Source organism: Cydia strobilella, chromosome 19 (genome assembly GCF_947568885.1).
Source record: "Cydia strobilella chromosome 19, ilCydStro3.1, whole genome shotgun sequence".
Classification (NCBI taxonomy): Eukaryota; Metazoa; Arthropoda; class Insecta; order Lepidoptera; family Tortricidae; genus Cydia; species Cydia strobilella.
In genome coordinates, this window is record NC_086059.1 from 8,797,996 (window position 1) to 8,808,655 (window position 10,660).

A 10,660-nucleotide genomic window follows, 5' to 3' on the forward strand; every position below is an offset into this window, starting at 1 on the left:
TTGGTACGAGCGGGGGTTGAACCCGCGACCTCCGGATTGCAAGTCACCTGCCACCAGCGCCCTAAATTTTATTACTCTATCGAGTCTATAGCCATAGTACCTACCTCTATGTACGAATATGAAGCACCTATATAACGGCTCAATTTTAATATTTCTCGTTTAAAGAGATATCCTAATATGTGTTCATTAGTTTCATTTCATCATAGAAATATCGTAACCATGTTAAATTTTTATTATAGTTTTAAGTTTATTGTTGACCTTGCTCCGCTCTCCATCGGTAGGGTGTTCAATAGTGTTCATCCTTACACCTTGGAACAGTCTAAATGGTCGCGTACTGCGTGGTTTGAGAGGAATTTCCCCCGCGGACGCTCCGGCCGTGGAATGAGCTCCCTGCCGAGGTTTTCTAGGTATGGGGTTCTTCAAAAAAGGATTGTACAGGTTTTAAAGAGTCCGGAAGGCGCATGTACACACCCCTGGAGTTGCAGGCGTCCATATGCTACGGTGACCGCTTACCATCAGCCGGGTAGTATGCATGTTTGCCACCAACGCGGTATTAAAAATACTAGCTACACCCTACCTGGGTCTAAATGCCAAACTCTATTTTTTATTTTTTTATTACTGTCTATTTATTGATCACTTTTGGTATGTGACGTGAAGTAAGAACCAAATTACTTTTTTTGTACTATTTTCGTTCTATGGTGATTTAGTTTCGATTAAGTTTGTTTGTTAGTATTCATTTATACATATAATGGTTCACTTTTGTTTATTTTATAATTTCATTTCATTAAAATACTAAGTAAAAAAATCGCGAACTCATTTCTTTTCTCACGCTTCGCTTGTCAAAGATTCTTCCCCTTATTTACACGAGTAAAGTACCTACTTATAGCTTATTTCAAATACTTGTCACTGGCTTATCAGTATCACACATGAAGTAACAGAGAAATTTACAGAAAAATATTAGCTAAAACGGACTCAAATGGGAAACAAACTCTGTGCTCTTGAGATAAAATATGAAATTAAAGAAAGCGTTCTGGAAATTCGTTTCACTGAGAAATAACGTTACGTTGTGGATATTATTTTCTTTTTAATTGTCCCCGGCGGCGCAAGGAAGACGTCGGAATTAAATTGACGCATAATTTTTACGCCCGAGTTATTCTTGTAAAATCCACATTATTACAAAACAAAGTCACGTTATTTTTACTCCAGAAACAAGTTGACGTCCGTTGAAATTACAATGAACAAAATACAGTGAAAATATCTGAATGCTTAGTATGCAAATAGTGCAACCATGAGTTCGGCCGACCATTTTTTCCAACTTCGAGTGGTTAATTAGTCGAGCGTTCCGTACATTTGAGTCATATATTTATTTACAAGCTAATACAAGATGATTCATTTGATCCTTTGTACAAAATCACTCATAGGTAACTAATATTTTCTTTTACAAAAAATTTTTTGCGAGCGCAAGTTAAATTGCTGTTGTCCTGTCCCTGCCCGGCATACAAAATATTGAAAAAAGTTTAAAATGTTGGGCTCATTATTATCCCTTATAGACCATTTTTTTAATTGGAGATAGATAACGAAATTTCGAAAAATAATTTGTACAACATAATAATATTATATACCCAAACTCTCGTTTAATGATAAAAAACCGGCCAAGTGCGAGTCGGACTCGCGCACGAAGGGTTCCGTACCATTACGGAAAAAACAGCAAAAAAATCACGTTTGTTGTATGGGAGCCCCATTTAAATATTTATATTATTCTGTTTTTAGTATTTGTTGTTATAGCGGCAACAAAAATACATCGTCTGTGAAAATTTCAACTGTCTAGCTATCACGGTTCATGAGATACAGCCTGGTGACAGACAGACAGACAGACAGACGGACAGACGGACAGACGGACAGACGGACAGACGGACAGACGGACAGACGGACGGACGGACAGACGGACAGCGGAGTCTTAGTAATAGGGTCCCGTTTTTACCCTTTAGGTACGGAACCCTAAAAAATATCTTTCCTTTAGCTGGCGCAGCGGTTAATAAACTCCTTTTTGAAGCCCCTAGACCTCAGTAAAAGCCATTTTTACTCCTAATGAAAAGGCTCGATTACTTGCTCGCAGCTAATAGCTAGAAGCAATTTATTTGCTGTCCTCATAGATTAACATCGCGCTGGAGAAATAGTCCCTATCTATTTTTTCCCAACTGACAAAGCGTGGGTGATGTTTTTCGCATGTACCTATGTAGGTATGTAAATGTATGTTATGAATATCTTTTTCTTTGACAAGCCCTACTGATCAATCTATATTCACCCTTGTATTTCTTTTTGTTTTGGCGTATCTAAATATTTTTTTCGTGATTCGAACAAACGGGGTGAAATGATTACAATTATATAAGTTAGATAGAGAAGTCTGTGCTGATGTTGGAGAACATTAATAACGATTATTCATGATCAACTGTAGAGATTGTGATGTAAGTATACGAGTCTAATCGAAAGTAAAGTTAACTACCGGGAGAAAAAGGTTTGTATGTGTTTTTAAGGCTTGACCAACATCTGAATTATATAACGTAGGTATATTAGTTAAATATAAAATGAGCAATCATAATAAACAAAAATAGGTACCTGGTACCTCTCAAAAATTAAAAAAAAATTGTTTTTCTCTCAAAATGAAATTTATTGGTATGCGATTTGGGACTATTCCATTTTATTTCAGATTTAACCCGTTCACAGGCATAATATAGGATGATAGAAACCGAACACAAACGAATCATTCTAATAAAAAAATGATTGTAGGAAATATAAGGAAGAAAATGTTCTTTATTGCACCAATAATTATACATTTTACATACATGTAAAACTACAAAGAAATTTTAAAGGAAAATAGAACCAGGTAACAACAGGCTAAAAAGCGATCTCTTCCAGGCAACCTTTGGGTAGCAGGAAATTTAGAACTCATACAAAAGTCAACAGGTAGTGCAAGAAGCTAAATATGAAGACTATTAAACACAAACACACATACTACATTCTACTTATATGTATAAGTATTAAAAAAAACCTAATACATAAATAAATATACAATATATATATTTAAATAATATATATTTATACTTACATATACACAATATATAAAATGGCAACTAAAGGCAGAGATAGAAAGTATAGTTTCAGCTGATTCTTGAAAATGGGGAGAGATTTAGCTAATTTTATTTCTACTGGCAATTCTGGCAAAGCATTCCACAACCGAACAGCCCGGAAGGTAAAAGGCAAATTATAAAATTTAGAAGTAAATGAGGGAGGAGCAATAATATGAGTCTGAGAACATCTGATAGACGACAGATACTTGAAGTTACTTGAAACGCTCTTTGAGATAAGGGTTTCATATACTCGGCCTTATGAGGGTTACTTTGTTCTGCCATCGAGGCAGCCTGCAATTAATGTGAAATTCTTCCTGGCTGGCTTTTACAAATTTCTCTTTAAGCTTTGTCTTTACTAAGTGCCTCGTATAATCCTCAAAGCCTGGCAAAGACGTGCTAAATAATAGCATGCATTACAAGCCTTAGATGTCATTGTTCTTTACCTATATAATGAAATCTAACGGCTCACTTAGTCAGGTTACCAACTTAGTTAAGACCCTCGCCCTTAAAATACTGCGTATTTTCAACTGTAACTGTGTTCAAATATGGGTTATATTAAACAGAGATGGTTTAATAAAGTGGCTAGATAAAGTGGCGGAGTTATCATGAGAATACTGACTTATTGTAGGGCTTAGGATACACGAGGCGTGTCATTATTTGAGGTAGATTATGGTTAGATTTTCATTTAATACGTGAGTCAGGAAGATAAATTATATTCCTCGTTACGCGGGTGGACGGATTATTGGTAAGGAATAAACTTAGATACGTAATATTATAATAAAATTCGGCTCGTCTACTTACAACCTTTTAATATCAAGAGCGACTAAAGGTGTTGTGAATAAGTTGTGATTATGCGGTATTTCCGGACCGATACGATTTTCAAATCTTCAAGAAAAGAACGTACTTAATCCCATCTTAAAGGCCGGAAGCGCACTTGCAACGCCTCTGCTGTAGGCGACGGTAATTGCTTACCATCAGACAATTCTCCTATATAATAAAAAAATGCTGGCAGTGCAGGTGCTTACAGTTTTGCGCTTATAGGCTACAGATTAAGGGTCTCCGGCAAGCTCGGTTCTCCATACAAACGTAGTTCCGCTCTCATTTTAAAACGACTAGCTAGATTGCTCTAAAACTTAATAAAAATAAGGTATATCTATGTATGTAATTAGTTTATGTAGCTTCAAATAGTTAAAAATATACAGCGAATTAAAGTTTTTCATACAAAACTAGTTTTTGCTCTATTTAGTTTTTTTATAAATTGGAGCTATATAAACTAATTTCAGACCTAGATATACCTCATGTCACTGTATGTGCAAAGTTTCATTACAATTCAACACGTAGTTTTAAAATGAGAGCGGAACCACGTTTGTATGGGAAGGTGCAATTCGGACGAGCTTGACGGGGACTTAAAGTTTACAATAGAATTACGACTGATGCAGCAGAGACAGAAAATGAAAATCAAACGTTCTGGATAGTTGGCATTTCCTGCAGCAATGCAGTCTGCAGCAGTGCTGCACCACGAACGCTGCAGTAGTAGGGCGATTTCTAAAATAAATATTGAGAACCTGATTCTCACAGATCCTGGTGTTTTTGTGTTATTTCAACTCAGAATCGCTAGAATATTCAATCCTGATGATAAAAAAAGTGTCCCAAAAATGTGTATGAAAATTGTACATTCCCCTACGTTTTCTCACTGAAACGTGACGTAATGGAATGGGCATTTTGGGTCATCTTTTTTTAATGGCAGGATGGAGAATGCTGTCGATTCTGAGTAGAATGAGCCCAAGAATGTCCGGATTTGAAAGAATCAGGTTTTCAATATTTATTTTAGAAACGCCCAGTAACGCTAGTGCAGTCTCAATCCGAATGTAACCTTAAGTGAGTAATATTAAAATTATTTTAAACGGGTTACTTACGTTATATATATTACAGGAGAATGATAGCTTGATATGTTTGAAAAACGACGTTTAACGTACAGACCAGGCCAGAACAGCGCCAATCAAGTAATTGCATCGCGTGCATTGGCTTTTCGGTCCTCGATAGTAATAGGCATTTTATTGCCCCTAATGGAGTCTCTAGGGCCGCCCGGCTAAATGATCGACATTTGGTTTCCGTCGCTACTTTTAATTTAGACTACCTAATATTCGTATGCAACAGTAAACACTCGTGAGTGACGAACAGTGACGAAGCTCCCTAACCATGTTTTTCTAATAAATTAAGGCATCGATTGTTTCGAAATTGTTAATGGAAATTTGATATTGTTGAGTGACTATCATGTTGATTGATTTTAAAATGTAACACGCAACTGTTTGTAGCCTCGTGTGACGGCGCATCGGTTGTTTCTAATATATAATCGGCTTGTAGCAGCGGCATTTTTGTATGTCAGCTAGATACTTTGACAGGGTAGGGAACGAAACAGATTTCAATTTGTGGCATCCAGCGAGCGGGCGCGTCTGTCAATAGAGGTGATGATGACTAATGGTGATCGGACAGGTGCGTTACCGTTACGGCCGCCCGCGCTGCTCTCATAATCCCATATCTTACCGATATAAACTAAAAAATTCGCCTTATATAGACCACTATAAGCTAGATCACAAGATCCGTAGCAACATGTTTACCTCAAATCACTCTTAAACTGGTTACGTTGAGGCCAGTGTTAGAAAAAACCGATGGAAGCAACAGTTTAGATCTCGACAGACACCCAGGCGAGTCGAGACGGCGTTGTGTGTAATCGATCGATATTTCTACTTTCATATTCCAGTATCATTCCTACATATCGGCTATAGGTTATATGTACATATAAGATATCGTAACTAGGGCTCCCGGTATCCGTGTTACACGCCGCAACGATTACCCGTGTTCTTAAGCCCGGCGGTGCTAAGAACACGGTTTACACGGAACCGCCGGGATCCGGATACGTATACAAGAACCGTTCCCAATAAACGTTCCTCGGATCAGAGAAGATGCATTTTTCCAGCTTTTTATTAAGTTGTCTTGATCAAGAGTTGTAAGAAATGTTTAATTTAAAAATATTAAATTTGATAAGCTCTAGATCTCTGTAGAACCCTGAAACTTTGAATTTGTTTCAAGACGCCGGCAGCAGGTGTCAACCCTCGTCACTGTAATTCTATTGTGAGAACTAAGCAGGGCTGCCCCTTTTGCTTATTGTTGTGGAGAGTAATTGGGATCATGGGAAGATCAGACTTTCAAATAAATATATATCAAAATATATGTCACACAGATTTAGTCTGAAAATGTTGAGCATTGGTGCCAATGCCTACAATTTTTATATACCTGCCGCGCACAGCTAAACTGTGGAATAAACTGTCGCTCGCAGTATATCCAAACTGATACTAGTGCTTGCGGTTGCGGTACGCCAAGAAACGCTGCAAATGGTGTTAAACGCATGAAAATCGGTACGATTAATCTATAGGCCATAGGAGAGGACTTCACCTTTTTCTAATTATACTTATAACCGTTTTATATTAATTTTATGCTTTCTTTTTAAATATTTAATTGATAGATCGCAATTTGTAATAATGAAAAAAAAAAAACGAAATTTTAGTATTTTCCAAATTTCTTTCTTAGGATTAAGGATGACTCACGTTAGGCCGGGCCGTGTCCGGGCCGGAGCTTTCGGAGCTTCGTTTTCTATGGAAAGCATGACGTGATCACCTGTCATGTCATAGAAAAGTAAGCGCCGGAAGCTCAGGCCCGGACACGGCCCGGTCTAACGTGAGTCATCCTGAGGATATTAGGTAATAATTTGAGATATATTTTACAAAAAAAAATTAAACGGTATCGTATCTGGAGAAGTCCTAACTTGATATGTTTTGAAAATTATTTTTATTGTTATTAAAAAAGACTAAAATAAAATGATGTGATATATTTTAGGAATCGACTTAAAAAAACCCTTTCATTTGATACCACACACGATAGGTTTCAGAACATTTTTTTTCATACAAAAAAAGATGACGTATAACTCTGACCCGGTCGTCAGTTTGGTTTGCGTCTAATATAGAAGTGAGACAGCCCTAATCATCTTTAGTTTTGCTTATTCCCAAGCTTTCAAACTCGATAACTCTGTCTTTATTAACGTAATAAATTCGACCTGTCCCCGCAGCTTTTAAACAAAACTTTCAAGAGGCTAATTCGACCTTAAATTTTGATGTAATGTAATGGTATGAAATCTCCAATGATAAGATGTAAGGGTATAAATGGCTCAACAATTGAAGTCCGTGACTGTACTCACATCATACTTTGGTTTAGCATTTTCATATAAATAAATAAAAAAATTAACCAAACTCCTTCTGGCGTAGGATAAAAGCTAAACTCCCCCTTTTCCTGATGCCTCGTTCGCCTGTTTGAAAAATTCCGCGAATCGGTCGCGTGTGGAGATGGAATTTAATTTGGCGCGTCGCTGTGAGGAAATTAGGCTTATTTTGAGCACGCTTGCTATTGTAGGCCAGGAGTCGAAGCACTTTTTTTCCCTTTTTTTAAATTTTATGTGACTTGTTTTTTCACCAATTCTGATTGAAAACACCAATTCGAAAATTTTAAGAATAGTTAAAAATTATATCAGAGAAGTATTACAAATAATGGTCTTAAAATTTAAAATAAACATAATGTTAAATTTTGTTTAAATAAATAATATTATTTGCACAAATGAACCTAATCCCACAGTAAGCTCAATAAAGGCTTCTGTTGTAATTACTAGACGAGGTGTTAAAAGAACTGAAAAAAGCAGTGAAGAGTAAAACTCGAATTGCTATTATGTTTGTAGGAAAGACGAGATCAGAAAGATAAAATAAATAGTTAGTATTGAATAGGAAGAGAGAAGTACCTAAATCAAATAAAATATAGTTTAATTTTCAGGCAACTAAAGCCCATAGATACATATACCTTACAAAGTGACATACATACAATAATAATAATCATAAACACTAAAAATAACTTTGGCGACACTACAGTTTTCTCCTGTGTCACCTGGTTCGGCGAAGGATTCGGCAGATTGCACGAAACCGCTGAAATACTACACCTTTCGACCAGCGGTTCACGCTCGGGATGGTTTCCAGCAGCGGCCTCGGCACGCGCCGCGCCCCGAATCAGCTCAAACTTTGTCTAAGCAGGGTGCGTAAACAAGATGCCAATCGTTCACGCTCCGAAGCATAGCGTAGTTATCTCCCTCTATCACTCTTCCATATTAGTGCGACACAGACAGTTGCGTTTCGTGCGCTACGGAGCGTTAACGATTGGCATCTTGTCTAACGCACCCAGTAGTAGGCTTAGCACGAAGGCGCCGCGACAGTATCTGGCGATCTACCGCGCGAGATGGATCACCCGTCCCTTTTTAATTAAAACAACCCTTTCAATTTAAAACATACAACAAAAAAAGACAGGTATAATATCCGCGAGATACTGTCATGGCGCGCTCGTGAGGTTGCCGAGGTTACCTCTGCATTCGAAACTTTCGAAAGTATAAAGTGAAATATTATCACTAACTCTTGTACTATGTAGGGATGCCATGGCAGGGAAATGAGCATTTTGTGGAACAATAAGGCGTCGACAGCTTTAATTACCACATGTCATGTTAATTCCTGCAAGCGGCTCTCGCTTAATTGAGATAACTAACTAGCTAACGAGTAGGTACTTATGTTGACCTGTACCTCTACCACCAGTTTTGACATTGACATTATTCGCTTTACGTCTACGTAACTTGCTTTATATGCTAATTTACTTGCCAGTACGAGCGAGATGCATAGAAAGTAAATTAGGTACGTAGACGCTAGCGAATATGTCAGTGTCAGGACTGTCAGGTCAGCTAGGTCAGTGTCAAGCTCGTGGTAAGGCTACTGTTCAGTGTCGTCGGTGTCCAACGTCCGAATTAGTCCGAATTCTATGGTTGTCTGACGTGAACTGTCTCTTTGAGTCCTGTCGTTTTGAATTTAAAATGTCAGTGGTTACAAATACATATATATGTCAGTAAGTCAATCTATGTTAGGTCAGCACGGAGGTTATAAGCATCGACACTTATTAGAGTCCCTCTAAGTTAGAGGCTCTAACGCGGCATACTACGTAGGCGAACAACACGCGAACGCGAAGCGAAGCGATGCGGCGCGGGGTGAATAAATCCTTTGATACCTATAGAAGTGTCCTACGTGGGCGATCTTGTTGCGAACGCGAACGCCGTGGGCCCACCGCACCGCGCCGCCGCTTCGCTTCGCGTTCGCGAGTTGTTCGCTTGTAAGACGCTGCGTAAATTTACTTCGCACCGATTTGAACAGAACATAAGTGTGGGACACTGACACATCTAATCCATATCGTTTCTAGACCTAATATTTGACGTATCTTAAAGTTCGAATCGGACCGACAGAGACGATACTACGATACGGGTTGTAGTACAAGTCTATCGGTCTGATTCTATCTTTAAGATACGTCAAAAATTTGCTAAAGGTACGACATTGATCGGATATACTGTCAGTGTCAAAAGTGACGTTTCAACAAACAAAAACGTCGTTTTTGACACTGAGATATCCGATCCATGTCGTATCTTTAGCAATTTTTTGACGTAAGTATCTTAAGGGGCTACCCGAGGTTTTCACCGATTTTCGACAAGCTTTGAATCGTATCTTCTACTTTTGCACTACATATAGAATTATAAGACAAACTGCTATCGGTTCTTCAATCTTTTGTCTCCATTTTTGTCTACCGGGTTTTGAAAGAAGTGAATACTTATTTATTTTTGATTTTTTTTAAATAAAAAAAAAAACACTTTTTTCGTATCTCGATCGCTGTGAAAGACCTTACATATACGAAATCTACATAATATTTGGTTTCGTCTTTGACGTCTCTAAAAGTTTGTCTAAGGTTTTAATTTTAAACTAATTAACACAAAAGTTATGGCCTTAAAACCAGTTTTTTGGCCTAAAATTGTTCAACTTTGATGCCAAATATTTCGAAAACCATGAACTTTGAAGTAAGCGCTGGTGGCCTAGCGGTAAGAGCGTGCGACTTTCAATCTGGAGGTCTCGGCTATAAACCCCGGCTCGTACCAATGAATTTTTCGGAACTTATGTACGAAATATGATTTGATATTTACTAGTTGCTTTTCGGTGAAGGAAAACATCGTGAGGAAACCGGACTAAATTAATCCCAATAAGGCCTAGTTTCCCCTCCGGGTTGAAAGGTCAGATGGCAGTCGCTTTCGTAAAAACTAGTGCTCACGTCAATTCTTGAGATTAGTTGTCAAGCGGACCCCAGGCTCCCATGAGCCGTGGCAAAATGCCGGGATAACGCGAGGAAGAAGAAGATGAACTTTGAAGTAAATATGGGATACTATATTGCTTAAAGCCGTTGCTGTTAATATATCATTGGGGATGGGGCATGAGATCCCCTTAAAGTTAGAATCGGAGGGCCTACCGTGAAGCACGTTCGACGTGATGCCTCCCTGTCACACTTACGTACGAATAGACAGAGCGACAGAGAGTCAACACGTCGAACGTGGTTCGCGGTAGGCACTCAGACCGTATTTC